Source organism: Musa acuminata, chromosome BXJ1-3, assembly GCF_036884655.1.
Source record: "Musa acuminata AAA Group cultivar baxijiao chromosome BXJ1-3, Cavendish_Baxijiao_AAA, whole genome shotgun sequence".
Classification (NCBI taxonomy): domain Eukaryota; kingdom Viridiplantae; phylum Streptophyta; class Magnoliopsida; order Zingiberales; family Musaceae; genus Musa; species Musa acuminata.
The window spans coordinates 15,436,577-15,452,649 of NC_088329.1; positions in this window are offsets into that span (position 1 = coordinate 15,436,577).

Genomic DNA, 16,073 nt, shown 5'->3' on the forward strand with positions numbered 1-16,073 from the left:
CAATTATATTCAGATTTGAATGAAAATGAAAGCAAGGGCACACATGGAATCCAAGCAATCACATACAACTCAATTCAAATAAGAAGGTTAGATGAATTCAAACATTAATATAAGCCACAATTGAGTGAAGGGAACTGAACAAAATCTATTTCCAAACGAATGAAAACAGAAGATGCGAAATCGATCAAAGCTCGATTTCTGACAGATTTCGAGAGGCTCATTGGATAAATCCTTCAGATTGTCAATTATGCTCCAATACCCTCAAGAAGGCTATTGTCGAAAGATATATCAATCTATTTTCTGTTGAAACAAGTTTCGTATGAATCATGGTTTTCAACAAGGAGTTACCTTTGATTTGGTAACACAAGGTCAAAAACAAAATCACTGTTTTGTAGAATTCATAGGGTCGGATTCAATAGATAATAGGATAGGCACTTAATTCCAAATTTTTCAATCTATATTTTAAAAGAAAGGTCTACAAGTCTAATTTCGAACGAAGTCAGTTTGGTACGAATCAGAATTTCCATCAGGGACTTATAGGTATTTTAGTATCGAAGGGTCAGAAATTTTGATCCCTGTTCTACAGCATCTATAGGCTCATTTGAAACAGACGTTTGGGTAAGTATTCGGTGTCCAAAATATATAAAATCAATGGCAAAAGAAAGATATAAGAGTCTAATTTCAAACGAGCTAGGTCTTACCTGAATCCACATTTGGTGCTAAAAATTATAGCTGAAACAGTGTATAGGAGTCAGTTTACCGAAAAAATTTCAGATCCTTGGTTACATGTCCAAAGAGAGAAATATCTGGTTCTAAGCATAAATCTTTCAGAATCAATATGGAACAGAGACTAATACTTCTGTAGGATGGGGTTAGAACACTTGCCTTTGAGAATTATGATCCTAAATGAGAAGATTTGAGCAAGAAACCTTAAAGCCCCAAATTTTTTTCTTCTTCTTCTTCCCCTTTTTTTCTTCCTCTTCTTCTTTCTTTCTTTCTCTGTTCATCCACGTAGCTGCCTTCTCTGGTTCCTTAAGAACGAAGGCAGAGAGGCTTAAATGGTGGGAATTGTAATTTTGTATATTTTGCAGTTTAGTCCTTGTATTATTATATTTACGATTAGGTCCTCAGGGTTTACATATAAGTCCTCAGATTTTTTTTTTTTTAACAAATCCTCTAAATCTTATGAATAAGTTCTCAGATACATACTTTTGATCTTTTATCAAATTTAAAATAGATACTTACATTACAACTAGAAACTTATACGAAAATTCAGAAATTAGGGATGTTACAAGTAGAGAGATTATCTTTTAACAGTTGTAAGAGTTTGTCCCTATCAATCAATTCGTACTCGACCTAATCTACCTTAGCCGAGCCAATTACATACTTTAGAATCACAAGGGCTGGTCGACCATACAATGTTTCCTAAAGGGCACATTTTGTAGATGAATGATATGTAGTATTATAACACCATTCAGCCCAGGGAAGCCATTTCGCCCACTCTTTTGGTCGGTCGCTAGTGAAACACCGGAGGTACGTCTCTAAGCACCTATTTACCGCCTCTGTTTGGCCGTCAGTTTGTGGATGATATGCTATGCTCATCTTGAGTTTGGTACCTTGTAACTGAAATAACTCGGTCCAAAATTTACTAGTAAAGATCATATCACGATCACTTACGATGGACCTTGGCATCCCATGCAGTTTAACAATATTTTCTATGAAAATCTGGGCAATACTAGTAGCAGTGTAGGGATTTCTCACAGCATAAAAATGAGCATATTTCGTAAGTCGATCAACCACCACGAGAATCATGCTTTTACCTTTGGAAGATGGCAGCCCTTCAATGAAGTCCATGGAGATGTCAGTCCACACTGAGTCTGGTATGGGTAGTGGTTGTAGCTTCCCTGGATTTGCCACAGTTTCACCCTTGTGCTGTTGACATATATCACATTGTGTCACATATTCAGCAATAATTTTTTTCATCCCTCTCCAATAAAAATTTTGCTTCACTCTTTTGTAGGTCCTTAGGAATCCAGAGTGCCCTGCTGAAGGTATGGAGTGCATTTCATGTAAGATGATTGTGATGCAAGGGGAGTCAGGTATAAGCACAATGCGACCTTTGTAGCGTAGATCCCTCGAATCCCAAGTGTAGTGGGCTATAGCACTTGGATCCTCCTCCAATTTTTTTATGATCTTGTTAATCTCTGGATCCTTCTTCCATTCTTCCCTAATGTCCTCGAGGAAACCGGTGGTAGGAAGGGAGATGGCTGAAACCTTAGCTTATTCAGGTAGCCATGAGAGTGCATCTACAATAACGTTTTCTTTCCCCTTTTTGTAAATAATTTCATAATCAAATCCAAGAAGTTTGGTTAGCCATTTTTGCTGCACAGGGGATGATATCTTTTGCTCCAAAAAGTACTTGAGGCTTTTATGGTCAGTTTTAATTTGAAATCGCCGGTCGATCAGGTAGAGTCTCCACCTCGTTACTGCGTGTACAATGGCGAGCATCTCCTTATCATATACTGACATGTTTTGATGGGAGGGAGATAATGCCTTGCTAGTGTCTGCGAGTGGTTGACCATTTTGCATGAGAACAGCTCCAATTCTGACTCCAAATGCATCGGCCTAAATGATGAAGGGTCTATTGAAATCTGGTAGCGCAAGCACCGGCGTCGTTGTCATAGCTGCTTTAAGTTTGTCGAAGGCAGCGAAGGCTTTGTCCGACCATTGGAAAGCATCTTTTTTTAGTAGAGAAGTGAGTGGTGCATTGATCTTCCCATAGTCCTTAATAAATTTTCGGTAGTAGCCCGTTAGTCCAAGGAACCCCCGTAGTAATTTCACATTTGTAGGTTTCGACCAGCCTTGCATTGCCTCAATTTTTGTTGGGTCTACCGCCACTCCTTCTGATATTATATGCCCAAGGTACTCTACTTTTTGCTGGAGAAAGATGCACTTTGGTTGCTTAACAAAAAGAGTATTCTCCTGAAGAATCATCAAAACAATTCGTAAATGCTGAAAGTGAGTCTCAAGGGAAGGGCTGTAAATAAGAATATCATCGAAAAATATCAGCACAAATTTATGAAGAAAGCTCCGAAAAATATCATTCATGAGACTACGAAAGGTTGAAGGAGCATTAGTGAGTCCAAAAGGCATTACCAAGAATTCATAATGGCCATCATGTGTGCGAAATGTAGTTTTTGGAATGTCATCGTCACATACCCGAATTTGGTGGTAACCGGATCGGAGGTCCAACTTCGTGAAGACTCGAGCTCCTTTCAATTCATCACGAAGTTCATCCACCACTGGTATTGGGTACTTGTCCTTGATGGTGATGCCATTTAAAGCTCGGTAGTCGATGCACATCCGCCAAGTTCCGTCCTTCTTGCGTACAAGTACCACCAGTGAGGGATAGAGGCTGCAACTTGGTCGAATCACCCCTGTTTCAAGCATCTCCTTTACGATCTTTTCAATTTCATCTTTTTGGAGGTGAGGATATCGGTACGGTCGAGTGTTCGCTGGTGGCTTGCCCGAAAGGATTGGAATTCGATGGTCATGTTGCCGAGAAGGAGGAAGATCGCGCGGTTCAGCAAATATGTCGGCAAATTCAGTAAGCAATTGGGCAAGATTTTGATCTTCAATTTCTATTTTCTTCTCTTCTGGTTGTGGCTGGATATGCATAAAAAAGCCATCATTTACCTTGTGCAAAACTTTCTCCATTCGTTGGGTCGAAACGGTGGTTACATTGCTTCCACGCTTCCCGCGTAGGATGATCTGTTTGCCCTTACAGTAGAATTTCATAATTAATTTGGAAAAGTTCCAAGAGACATCACCTAGTGTAGTCAGCCATTTTATGCCAAGCACGGCCTCATAGTCATCGATTGGTAGGAGGAAGAAATCGGTGATAATTTCTTGGTCTTGCAGTAATAGTTTCACCTGCGGGCATCTTTGGTCGCACTTTAGGATTCTGCCGTCGGCAACCTTTACATCGAACTTGCTGCAACCTTCAATATGCAGTGCATTCCGAGCAGCAACCTTACTATTTAGGAAGTTATTAGTGCTGCCCGTGTCGATGAGAACAGTGATCGACTGTTGTTTGAGAAGGCCTTCAACTTTCATCGTTTGCGGGATTGAGTAGCCGGCTAGTGCGTGTACCGTAACGTCGGTCGGCTGTTGCTCTTCTTCCATATCTTCTTCTTCATGTTCAAGGCTCTCTTCTAGATGTTCAATGACCTATTCTTCTACTGGTTCAATCATAAGAAGTCTACCTTTTTTACAGCGATGCTCGCGGCTCCATGGCTCGTCGAAATGCCAACGTAACCCCTTCGCAGATCGCTCCCGAAGTTCTTCTCTTGTCAACCTTTTTGGTGTAGGGACTCGGTTGATAGTAGAGGGGGCTGAGGGCTTCAGTATTGTAGGTCGAGGAGTGATCCTAGTCCTCCGGGCTTCATGGTTCAATCGTTCCTCTTGAAGTCGTGCGAAAGAGATGGCTGTCATAAGCGTGTATGGTTGTCGCGCTTTAACTTCTCCCCGGATCTCCGGCTTCAAGCCCTCAATGAAGGTCCCCAATAGCTATTTTTCAGACCAATCATGAGTTTGATTAGATAACCTTTCAAACCTGGTTTGGTTCTCCTGAATGGTGGAAGTTTGTCGGATCTTTGCTAGTTGTCCGTCAATGTTCTCGTAATCGGTTGGTCTAAAGCGGATCAGTAGTCCTTCTTTGAATTGTCACCTTAAAAGGACTCCATAAGTATGTTTAAACCAGTCAAACCACTGTATGGCATCCCCTTCAAGATGTATAGCTGTAATTTCCACCATGGATGCGTTCGTAGTTTTATGGTACCGAAAATATCGCTTTGCGCGCGAGATCCAACCAATTGGGTCTCCTTCTTCCCATCTAGTGAAGTCCACTCTCATGCGTGAATAGTTGGGGTCGGCCATAGCATATCCCCTTTCTTGGAAGTCATCTCTTTGGGTTTGATGCGATTGGTTAGAGCTCTCTCTTTGATGTGACTTTTTCGGGCTTGGTGGTCGGCCCAAACTGAATTCGGTAAGGAGAGTTCGAATCTTATCCTCCATTCGTGCCTCGAAGGCTTCGAATTTAGCATTGATTGCCTCCTCAGATGCCATCATATATGCCTCCAAATCTGTGATGTTAAGATCTATCTTTTGTTCACGGGTTAAAGGCATATATAGGTTGAGAGAAGTAATGGTCGAAAGGGTTGGTGGATTGGTAGATGTAGGCTGCGGTTTAGGCTTGTTTTGTGGCTACTTTGGGTGCAGTTTGAGGGTGTGGTTTGGTGGAGTTTTAGGGCTGTGGATGAAAGTTTTAGATCTATGGTAGATGGTAGCAAAGTTTTGATAGAAATCAGTGAAAGTTTGCTGCAGAATTGTGTTGTATTGTAAGAGCAGAATTATCGTTGAAGAAATAGCGGTTTCTCGATGAAATCTCCACAAAAAATTTGAGAGATTTGAGGAGGGAATTGACAGCAATATTTCAGTTTATATGACAGCAAGGATGTCCAATTTAATCAAGAAAATTTTGGCAATAACAACAAGAAAATTAGTGTAAGTTGCGATAGCAGAATTCTTGTCGAAAAATTTCAGCAACTTACGATGAAAATTTACAGCAATATAGGAACGAAATTTTTTTTCTTTTTTTTTTTTGGATTTTCGAATAGGGTTAACTAAATTGCAGCAGCAGTAAGGTAGGAAACCAGAATCTTTTGCAATTCATGGGGAGATCAAAGGATGATCTGCGGTGGTGGAGATGACGGTGGAATTTGGCGACGATCTTTTAAGCAATTGTGGGATTTGCTTTGGGCGGTTGTGGAGGGTTGATGGATGGCTGTGGAAGGGAAGCGAGATGCCAAGAATGCTGCTCTGATACCAGGTATTAGAACCATTGCAGATTCTAAACTTGGGGTTGATCTCTTTAGGGGATCGGCCTCCTTGGAACTCTATAGGGGTTCCTCCCTCCAAGTTGTTGCTCAAAGGCTGCAGAAAAGATTCATCTATTGCTTATGAAAAGAGGAGAAATACATGGCTATTTATAGGGCTTCTAAACTCTAACTCCTAATAGGATTCCTACTCAAGACTCTTCTAACCAACTCCTAATAGGACTCCTATTTAAGACTCCTATTCCCTTACAACTCCTAATTCTTCTCTAAGAAACAACCTCCTAACCCTAGCCGGCCTCTTCACCTCTTTAATAAGAGTCAGCTTAGGTAGGTTTTACATGAATGTCCCTCTCAATTAGGACTCTCCTAGCTAGAGTCCTAACATCCTCTTCTTCGAACATGCTCGAGTCATCCCACGTTGCTTTGAGCGCCTTCTTCTTTAATATTCTCTTCTTGGCTTAGGGACAATCACTTTTGTAGTGTCCCAGCTTTTTGCACTCGTAGCAAATAACTTGGTCCTTTTTGGGTTCATGTTTATTTTTTGTGTCACTTTTAAACTTGTTTCTCTTAATGAATTTTTTGAATTTTCTTGTTAGAAGTGCTAAGTCATCATCACCGTCCTCATCACTTGAGTTTTCTCTCAAGTGGTCATCTAAAGTTCCAAGTGTCATATCCTTCTTGTTCTTTGGAAGGATGTCTTCTTGCTCTTCATGAGCCTTGCATGTCATTTCATAGGTCATTAAAAACCCGATTAGTTCTTCAAGAGGGAAGTTGTTTAAATCTTTAGCCTCTTGAATAGCAGTGACTTTAGGGTCCCAACTCTTAGGAAGGGATCTTAGAATCTTATTTACGAGCTCAAAATCCGAAAAACTTTTGCCGAGTCCATTTAGACCATTGACGATATCTGTGAAACGGGTGTACATGTCGTCAATAGTCTCGCTCGGTTTGATTCAGAAAAGTTCAAAAGAATGTATCAAAAGATTGATTTTTGACTCTTTCACTCTACTTGTACCTTCGTGAGTCACTTCGAGTGTATGCCAAATATCAAACGCAGTTTCACAAATCGAAATACGATTGAACTCATTTTTATCAAGCGCACAAAATAAGGCATTCATAGCCTTTGTATTAAAAGCGAAAGTCTTCTTCTCCAATTCATTCCAATTGATTATTGGAAGAGAAGACTTCGAAAATCCATTTTCGACAAGATTCCAAAGTTCAAAATCCATTGAAATAAGGAAGATCCTCATTCGGGTCTTCCAATAGGTGTAGTCCATCCCATTGAACATGGGCGGACGTGTAATAGAGTGGCCCTCTTGGTTTCCGGCGTATGACATCTCTCTTGGGTTTTAATCCGTTTGAGAGTTAACCCCGCTATGATACCAATTGTTAGGATCAAGAGCACTAAGAGGGGGGGGGGGGGTGGTGAATTAGTGCAGTGGAAAACTTTCGATGATTAAAACTGCGTTCGTACGTTGAAATCCGATTCCGACGTAAAAGTCGTTTCGTGTAGATAATAACTTTGAAAGCTTACAGAAACGTATTTGAAGTAAAGTAAGGAAGGCAGTTTGCAGTTAAGATAGAAATCAGAATGTAAGCGCAAATTGAAATATGATGTTCGTACGATAAAACTGATTTCCGTCATAACACCGATTCGGAAAATACTTAACTAAGAAACACGTTCGTAATTGAGCAGAAGGCAATAAGCTACTGAGGAGGTTTGCAATAAAGATAAGATGCTCAAAGTAAATGCAAACCGAGATTTAGAGTGGTTCGGTCAATCTTGACCTACATCCACTTTTGGCTTCCTCCACCAACGAGGTCACTGACGTCCACTAGAGGCCTTCCTTCAATAGGCGAAGGCCAACCACCCTTTTACAGTTTCACTCCTTTTGACGGGCTTAGGAGACAACCCATACAAACTTTTCTCTCCTCTTTTGAAAGATCAAAACTTGGAAGAAAAGAGGGAGGAGAACTTCTAGACTTTATAACACTTTTTAGCTCTAAAATCATAGGGTAAGATCAAGCTTTTGGTGCACTTTCATGAAAAAAGGGTGGGGTATATATAGGCCCCAAACTGGTTTAAATTTGGAGCTCAAAAATATCTTTTCTCGGATTTTCGAGGTCCCTGGCGGTACCACCTCCTGACTGGGGCGGTACAACCGCTTGGCAGCTTTGAGACTGAGCCTCTGGGTGGTGCCACCACTTGATAGGGGTGGTTGCACTGCCTAGCAGAGCTCGGAGACCGATCTCAGGCAGTTCCACCGCCTGTTAGGGGTGGTTGCACCGCCCAGTCTCGCTCGGAGATTGAGCCAAGGCGGTGCCACTACCTGACTAGGGCGGTTGCACCACCAAGTCTTGCTCGGAGACTGCCTCCTGGGTGGTGCCACCGTCGACCCTGGCGGTGCCACCGCTTGGTAGGAATTCTGGTCCGAATGGGTTAATCCATTCGGCCCAATTTGGGTCTATCAAGGGCCCAATTGCCCTCAGATTAAGTTAATGGGATCACCTCCCATTCTTAACTTAATCTACATGCTAACTATGACATTTCTTAAGACATTTACTATAACTTGCTCCGGTGCGTCAATCGCTTCTTCCGGCGAGCTTCCGGCGAACTTTCGGCGAACATCCGACGAACCTTCGACGATGCTCCGGCGGACTTCTGGCAAACTCCTGGACTTGTGATGATCCACTTGGCGAGTTCAGACGAGCTTCTTTGGCAAGCTCTTGGACTTCTCGGATTTGTTCCCATAGAAGTTCAAACGATTGTCCGGACTTCTGTCGAACTCTCGAACTCCCAACGTGATCATAGTCTTGACTCCGACGCAACTCCTACTGCATGTCTTTCTTCCATCGTAGTTAATCCTGCACACTTATCTCAATATATGGATTAGATAACAAATGACAATTGACTTCATCATCAAAATCCGAGATTCAATAGTTCGGCATGTCATTGGTTCTTCCGGCGCTTCGTCTGATCCTTCAGTACATCGTCCTCTACTTCGGTGTATTGCCCAATCAATATGTTTTCTTTTCGCAACATCTGATCTTTTTGGCGTAATGTCCGATCTTCTTGGCCCGATACTCGAATTCACGGCCCGACACCTTATACCAATACATCGACCGTTCCTCTTGGCTGATGTCCAATCTTTTGATATGTTTACTCAGGCCCAACGTCTGATTCCTCCTACTTTAATCAATTTGCCTTTTCTGATTGACGTTAGCCCTGCATCACTTAAACACATATTAGATCACAAACACTATCAATTGGTTTCATCATCAAAATATGAGATTCAACAATCTCCCCCTTTTTTATGATGACAACCAATTGATGATGGAGTTAACCTTAACTTCCCCTATCAATATGTCATATTGATATAACGTTGAATTCAATCTGAATTCAAATCAAAGCAAATTTAATTTTGAGTCCAAGCAACACATCATCATAAAATCATGCAAAATTAAATTTACAATACATAATTCCATGCATGATTATTATCATAACTTCTCCCCCTTTGTCATCAACAAAAAGGAGAAGTACATTTAGCAAGTTTAAAATCTTTGCATTATAAGTATAATCTCAAGTTTTATCATCATGCAAGCTAGCAATAATTTTGAGTTTTGCAAGTTTATAAATTTTGCTAGATGTGCAAGTTAGCATGTTTTGCCTCTTGAGATAGGCAAGATAGCACCTTTGCTTCTCTTGAGATTTCAAGCTAGCAATTTGGTAGAACCCTTGCAGATTCTAAACTTGGGGTTGATCTCTTTAGGGGATCGGCCTCCTTGGAACTTTTTAGGGGTTCCTCCCTCCAAGTTGCTGCTCAAAGGCTGCATAAAAGATTCATCTATTGCTTCACAAAAGAGGAGGAATACATGACTATTTATAGGGCTTCTAAACCCTAACTCCTAATAGGACTCATACTTAAAACTCTTACTTCTAACCAACTCCTAATAGGACTCCTACTCAAGACTCCTATTCCCTTACAACTCCTAATTCTTCTCTAAGAAAAAACCTCTTACATGAATGTCCCTCTCAATTAGGACTCTCCTAGCTAGAGTCCTAATAGAATGTCCTTCTCAATTAGGATTCTCCTAGCTAGAGTCCTAACAGAATGTCCCTCTCAATTAGGACTCTCCTAGCTAGAGTCCTAACAGAATGTCCCTCTCAATTAGGACTCTCCTAGCTAGAGTCCTAACAGACCCGCCCTCTTCAAATCAGCCTTATCCTCAAGGCTGAGATTCCATGAACTCAGGGAACCGGGTCTTCAGCTCCTCATATGGTTCCCATGTGACGTCTTCAAGTGGCAGATTATTCCAATGCACTAGTACTTCAGTAGAGGGATGTCGGCGACGCATCACGATCCTGCGATCGAGGATGGCTTGTGGTTGGGCTTGAATAACTCCATCCTCAGTTGTGTTGGGCAGTTGTATCTAGGGTGACTTGTGTTCTCCCAACTTGGGCTTTAGGCATGATACGTGGAAGACAGGGTGAATTTTGGCATCCTCAGGTAATTTAAGTCTGTATGCCACGGCTCCAATACGCTCTGTGATCTGATAGGGCCCATAAAAACGTGGGGCTAGCTTCATGGAGGCTCGAGTATTGATAGAGAGTTGCTTGTATGGTTGTAGGCGAAGATAAACTCAATCTCCCACTGAAAATTCTCTTTCACTTCGTCGTGTGTCGGCTTGCTGCTTCATTCTGGCTTGAGCGGTAGAGAGTATCTTTTAACAGTTGTAAGAGTTTATCCCTATCAAACAATTCTTGGTCAACCTGATCTACCTTGGCCGAGCCAATTACATACTTTGGAATCACAGGTGCTGGTCGACCATACAATGCTTCATAAGGGGCACATTTTGTAGATGAATGATATGTAGTATTATACCACCATTCGGCCCAGGGAAGCCATTTCACCCACTCTTTTGGTCGGTCGCTAGCGAAACACCGGAGGTACGTCTCTAAGCACCTATTTACCACCTCTGTTTGGCCGTCAGTTTGTGGATGATACGCTGTGCTCATCTTGAGTTTGGTGCCTTGTAACTGAAATAACTCGGTCCAAAATTTACTAGTGAAGATCCTGTCATGATCACTTACGATGGACCTTGGCATCCCATGCAGTTTAACAATATTTTCTATGAAAATCTGGGCAATACTAACAGCAGTTTAGGGATTTCTCACAGCACAAAAATGAGCATATTTCGTAAGTTGATCAACCACCACGACAATCGTGTTTTTACCTTTGGAAGATGGCAGCCCTTCAATGAAGTCCATGGAGATGTCAGTACATACTGAGTCTGGTATGGGTAGTGGTTGTAACTTCCCTGGATTTGCCACAGTTTCACCCTTGTGCTGTTGACATATATCACATTGTGCCACATATTCAGCAATAATTTTTTTCATCCCTCTCCAATAAAAATTTTGCTTCCCTCTTTTGTAGGTTCTTAGGAATCCAGAGTGCCCTGCTGAAGGTATGGAGTGCATTTCATGCAAGATGATTGCGATGCAAGGGGAGTAAGGTATAAGCACAATGCGACCTTTGTAGCGTAGATCCCTCGAATCCCAGGTGTAGTGGGCTATTGCACTTGGATCCTCCTACAATTTTTTTATGATCTTGCTGATCTCTGGATCCTTCTTCCATTCTTCCCTAATGTCCTCGAGGAGACCGGTGGTAGGAAGGGAGATGGCTGAAACCTTAACTTGTTCAGGTAGCCGTGAGAGTGCATCTGCAACAACGTTTTCTTTCCCCTTTTTGTAAATAATTTCATAATCAAATCCAAGAAGTTTGGTTACCCATTTTTGCTGCTCAGGGATGATATCTTTTGCTCCAAAAAATACTTAAGGCTTTTATGGTCAGTTTTAATTTGAAATCGCCGGCCGATCAGGTAGGGTCTCCACCTCGTTACTGCATGTACAATGGCAAGCATCTCCTTATCATATACTGACATGTTTTGATGGGAGGGAGATAATGCCTTACTAGTGTATGCGAGTGGTCAACCATTTTGCATGAGAACGGCTCCAATTCCAACTCCAGATGCATCGGCCTCAATGATGAAGGGTCTATTGAAATCTGGTAGCGCAAGCACCGGCGTCGTTGTCATGGCTGCTTTAAGTTTGTCGAAGGCAACATAGGCTTTGTCCGACCATTGGAAAGCATCTTTTTTCAGTAAAGAAGTGAGTGGTGCACTGATCTTCCCATAGTCCTTAACAAATTTTCGGTAGTAGCCCGTTAGTCCAAGGAACCCCCGCAGTAATTTCACGTTTGTAGGTTTCGGCCAGCCTTGCATTGCCTCAATTTTTGTTGGGTCTACCGCCACTCCTTCTTCTAATATTATATGCCCAAGGTACTCTACTTTTTGCTGGAGAAAGCTATACTTTGGTTGCTTAACAAGAAGAGTACTCTCCCGAAGGATCGTCAAAATAATCCGTAAATGCTGAAAGTGAGTCTCAAGAGAAGGGCTGTAAATGAGAATATCATTGAAAAATACTAGCACAAATTTACGAAGAAAGCTCCGAAAAATATCGTTCATGAGACTTTGAAAGGTTGAAGGAGCATTAGTGAGTCCAAAAGGCATTACCAAGAATTCATAATGGCAATCATGTGTGCGAAATGCAGTTTTTGGAATGTCATCGTCACATACCCGAATTTGGTGGTAACCGGATCGGAGGTCCAACTTCGTGAAGACTCGAGCTCCTTTCAATTCATCAAGAAGTTCATCCACCACTGGTATTGGGTACTTGTCCTTGACGGTGATGCCATTTAAAGCTCGGTAGTCGATGCACATCCGTCAAGTTCCGTCCTTCTTGCGTACAAGTAGCACCGGTGAGGAATAGGGGCTGCAACTTGGCCGAATCACCCCTGTTTTAAGCATCTCCTTTACGATCTTTTCAATTTCATCTTTCTGGAGGTGAGGATATCGGTACGGTCGAGTGTTCGCTGGTGGCTTGCCCGGAAGGATTGGAATTCGATGGTCATGGTGCCGAGAAGGAGGAAGACCGCACGGTTCAGCAAATATGTCGGCAAATTCAGTAAGCAATTGGGCAAGATTTTGATCTTCAATTTCTATTTTCTTCCCCTCTGGTTGCTGTTGGAGGTGCATAAAAAAGCCACCATTTACTTTGTGTAAAACTTTCTCCATTCGTTGGGTCGAAACAGTGGTAACGTTGCTTCCGCGCTTCCCGGATAGGATGATCTGTTTGCCCTTACAGTAGAATTTCATAATTAATTTAGAAAAGTTCCAAGAGACATCACCTAGTGTAGTCAGCCATTCTATACCAAGCACTGCCTCATAGTCATCGATTGGTAGGAGGAAGAAATCGGTGATAATTTCTTGGTCTTGTAGTAATAGTTTCACCTGCGGGCATCTTTGGTCGCACTTTAGGATTCTGCCGTTGGCAACCTTTACATCGAACTTGCTTCAACCTTCAATATGCAGTGCCATCCGAGCAGCAACCTTACTATTCAGGAAGTTATTAGTGCTACCTGTGTCGATGCGAACAGTGATCGACTGTTGTTTGAGAAGGCCTCCAACTTTTATCGTTTGCGGATTTGAGTAGCCGGCTAGTGCGTGTACCGTAATATCGGTCGGCTGTGACTCTTCTTCCATATCTTCTTCTTCATGTTCAAGGCTCTCTTCTAGATATTCAATGACCTCTTCTTCTACTGGTTCAATCATAAGAAGTCTACCTTTTTTACAGCGATGCTCGCGGCTCCACGGCTCATCGCAATGCCAACATAACCCCTTCGCAGATCGCTCCCGAAGTTCTTCTCTTGTTAACCTTTTCGGTGCAGGGACTCGGTTGATAGTAGGGGGGGCTGAGGGCTTTAGTATTGTAGGTCGTGGAGTGATCCTAGTCCTCCGGGCTTCATGGTTCAATCGCTCTTCTTGAAGTCATGCGAAAGAGATGGCTGCCATAAGTGTGTATGGTTGTCGCGCCTTAACTTCTCCCCGGATCTCCAGCTTTAAGCCCTCAATAAAGGTCCCCAATAATTGTTTTTCAGACCAATCACGAGTTTGATTAGATAATCTTTCAAACCTGGTTTGGTACTCCTGAATGGTGGTGGTTTGTCGGATCTTTGCTAGTTGTCCGTCAATGTTCTCGTAATAAGTTGGTCCGAAGCGGATCAGTAGTCCTTCTTTGAATTGTCGCCATGAAAGGGCTCCATAAGTATGTTCAAACCAGTCAAACCATTGTATGGCATCCCCTTCAAGATGTATAGCTGTAATTTCCACCATGGATGTATCCGCAGTTTTATGGTAACGAAAATATCGCTTCGCGCGCGAGATCCAACTAATTGGGTCTCCTTCTTCCCATCTAGGGAAGTCCACTCTCATGCGCGAATAGTTGGGGTCGGTCATAGAACCTCCCCTCCCTTGGAAGTAATCTCTTTGGTCATGATTTGATTGATTAGAGCTCTCTCCTTGATGTGATTTCTTCGGGCTTGGTGGTCGGCCCAAACCGAATTCGGTAAGGAGAGTCCAAATCTTATCCTCCATTCGTGCCTCAAAGGCTTCAAATTTAGCATTAATTGCCTCCTCATATGCCATAGTATATGACTCTAAATCTGTGATGTTAAGATCTCTCTTTTGTTGACGGGTTAAAGGCATATATAGGTTTGATAGAAATCAGTGAAAGTTTGCTGCAGAATTGTGTTGTCTTGTAAGAGCAGAATTAACGTCGAAGAAACAGCGGTTTCTCGACGAAATCTCCATAAAAAATTTGAGAGATTTGAGGAGGGAATTGACAGAAATATCTCAGTTTATATGACAGCAAGGATGTCTAATTTAATCAAGAAAATTTCGGCAGTAACAGCAAGAAAATTGGTGTAAGTTGCGATAGCAGAATTCTCGTCGAAAAATTTCAGCAACTTACGATGAAATTTGCAGCAATATAGGAACGAATTTTTTTTTTTTTTTGGATTTTCGAATAGGGATAACTAAATTGCAGCAGCAGTAAGGTAGGAAACCAGAACCTGTTGCAATTCACAGGGAGATCAAAGGATGATCTGCGGTGGTGGAGATGATGGTGAAATTTGGCGACGATCTTTTAAGCAATTGTGGGAATTGCTTTGGGCGGTTGTGGAGGGCTGATGGATGGCAGTGGAAGTGCAGCGAGATGCCAAGAACGCTGCTCTGATACCAGGTGGTAGAACCCTTGCAGATTCTAAACTTGGGGTTGATCTCTTTAGGGGATCGGCCTCCTTGGAACTTTTTAGGGGTTCCTCCCTCCAAGTTGCTGCTCAAAGGCTGCAGAAAAGATTCATCTATTGCTTCACAAAAGAGGAGGAATACATGACTATTTATAGGGCTTCTAAACCCTTACTCATAATAGGACTCATACTTAAAACTCTTACTTCTAACCAACTCCTAATAGGACTCCTACTCAAGACTCCTATTCCCTTACAACTCCTAATTCTTCTCTAAGAAAAAACCTCTTACATGAATGTCCCTCTCAATTAGGACTCTCCTAGCTAGAGTCCTAATAGAATGTCCTTCTCAATTAGGACTCTCCTAGCTAGAGTCCTAACAGAATGTCCCTCTCAATTAGGACTCTCCTAGCTAGAGTCCTAACAGAATGTCCCTCTCAATTAGGACTCTCCTAGCTAGAGTCCTAACACAATTCTTAGTGATGTTCAAGATAGCAAGTTCTACATCATGCAAGCTAGCAAATTTTTATATCATTAAAAAAATATAAGCTAGCAATATTTGAGATGTTCAAGAAAACAACTTTTGCTTTCGAAATATAAAGTTAGTAATCTTTGCTACTCTTTTGAGATGAGCAAGCTAGCATGTTTTTGTATCTTCTTGAATAGTGCAAGCTTGCAAATCTTTCTCTTTTAAGATGTGCATACTAGCAAATCTTTCTCCCCCATTGTCATTGGCAAAAAGAGGGGAATAATAAAACAATGGTGCAATTTATTTCCCTTTATATCAATTTTCAAATTATGATAAAGATAAAGTGTCATTCTTATTGAAATATGCCATAATTGAGATAAACCTTGAATTCAAATTGAATTCAAGTCAAAGCAATTTTAATCATGATTCACATCATATGCAATACATCATATCATCATAATAAAATTTCACATTATGATAAGTATTGCATGCATCATTCCAAATCATAAATATTTCACATTATGATGATATCAAATATCGAGAAATCAAGATGATGATTCATATAAG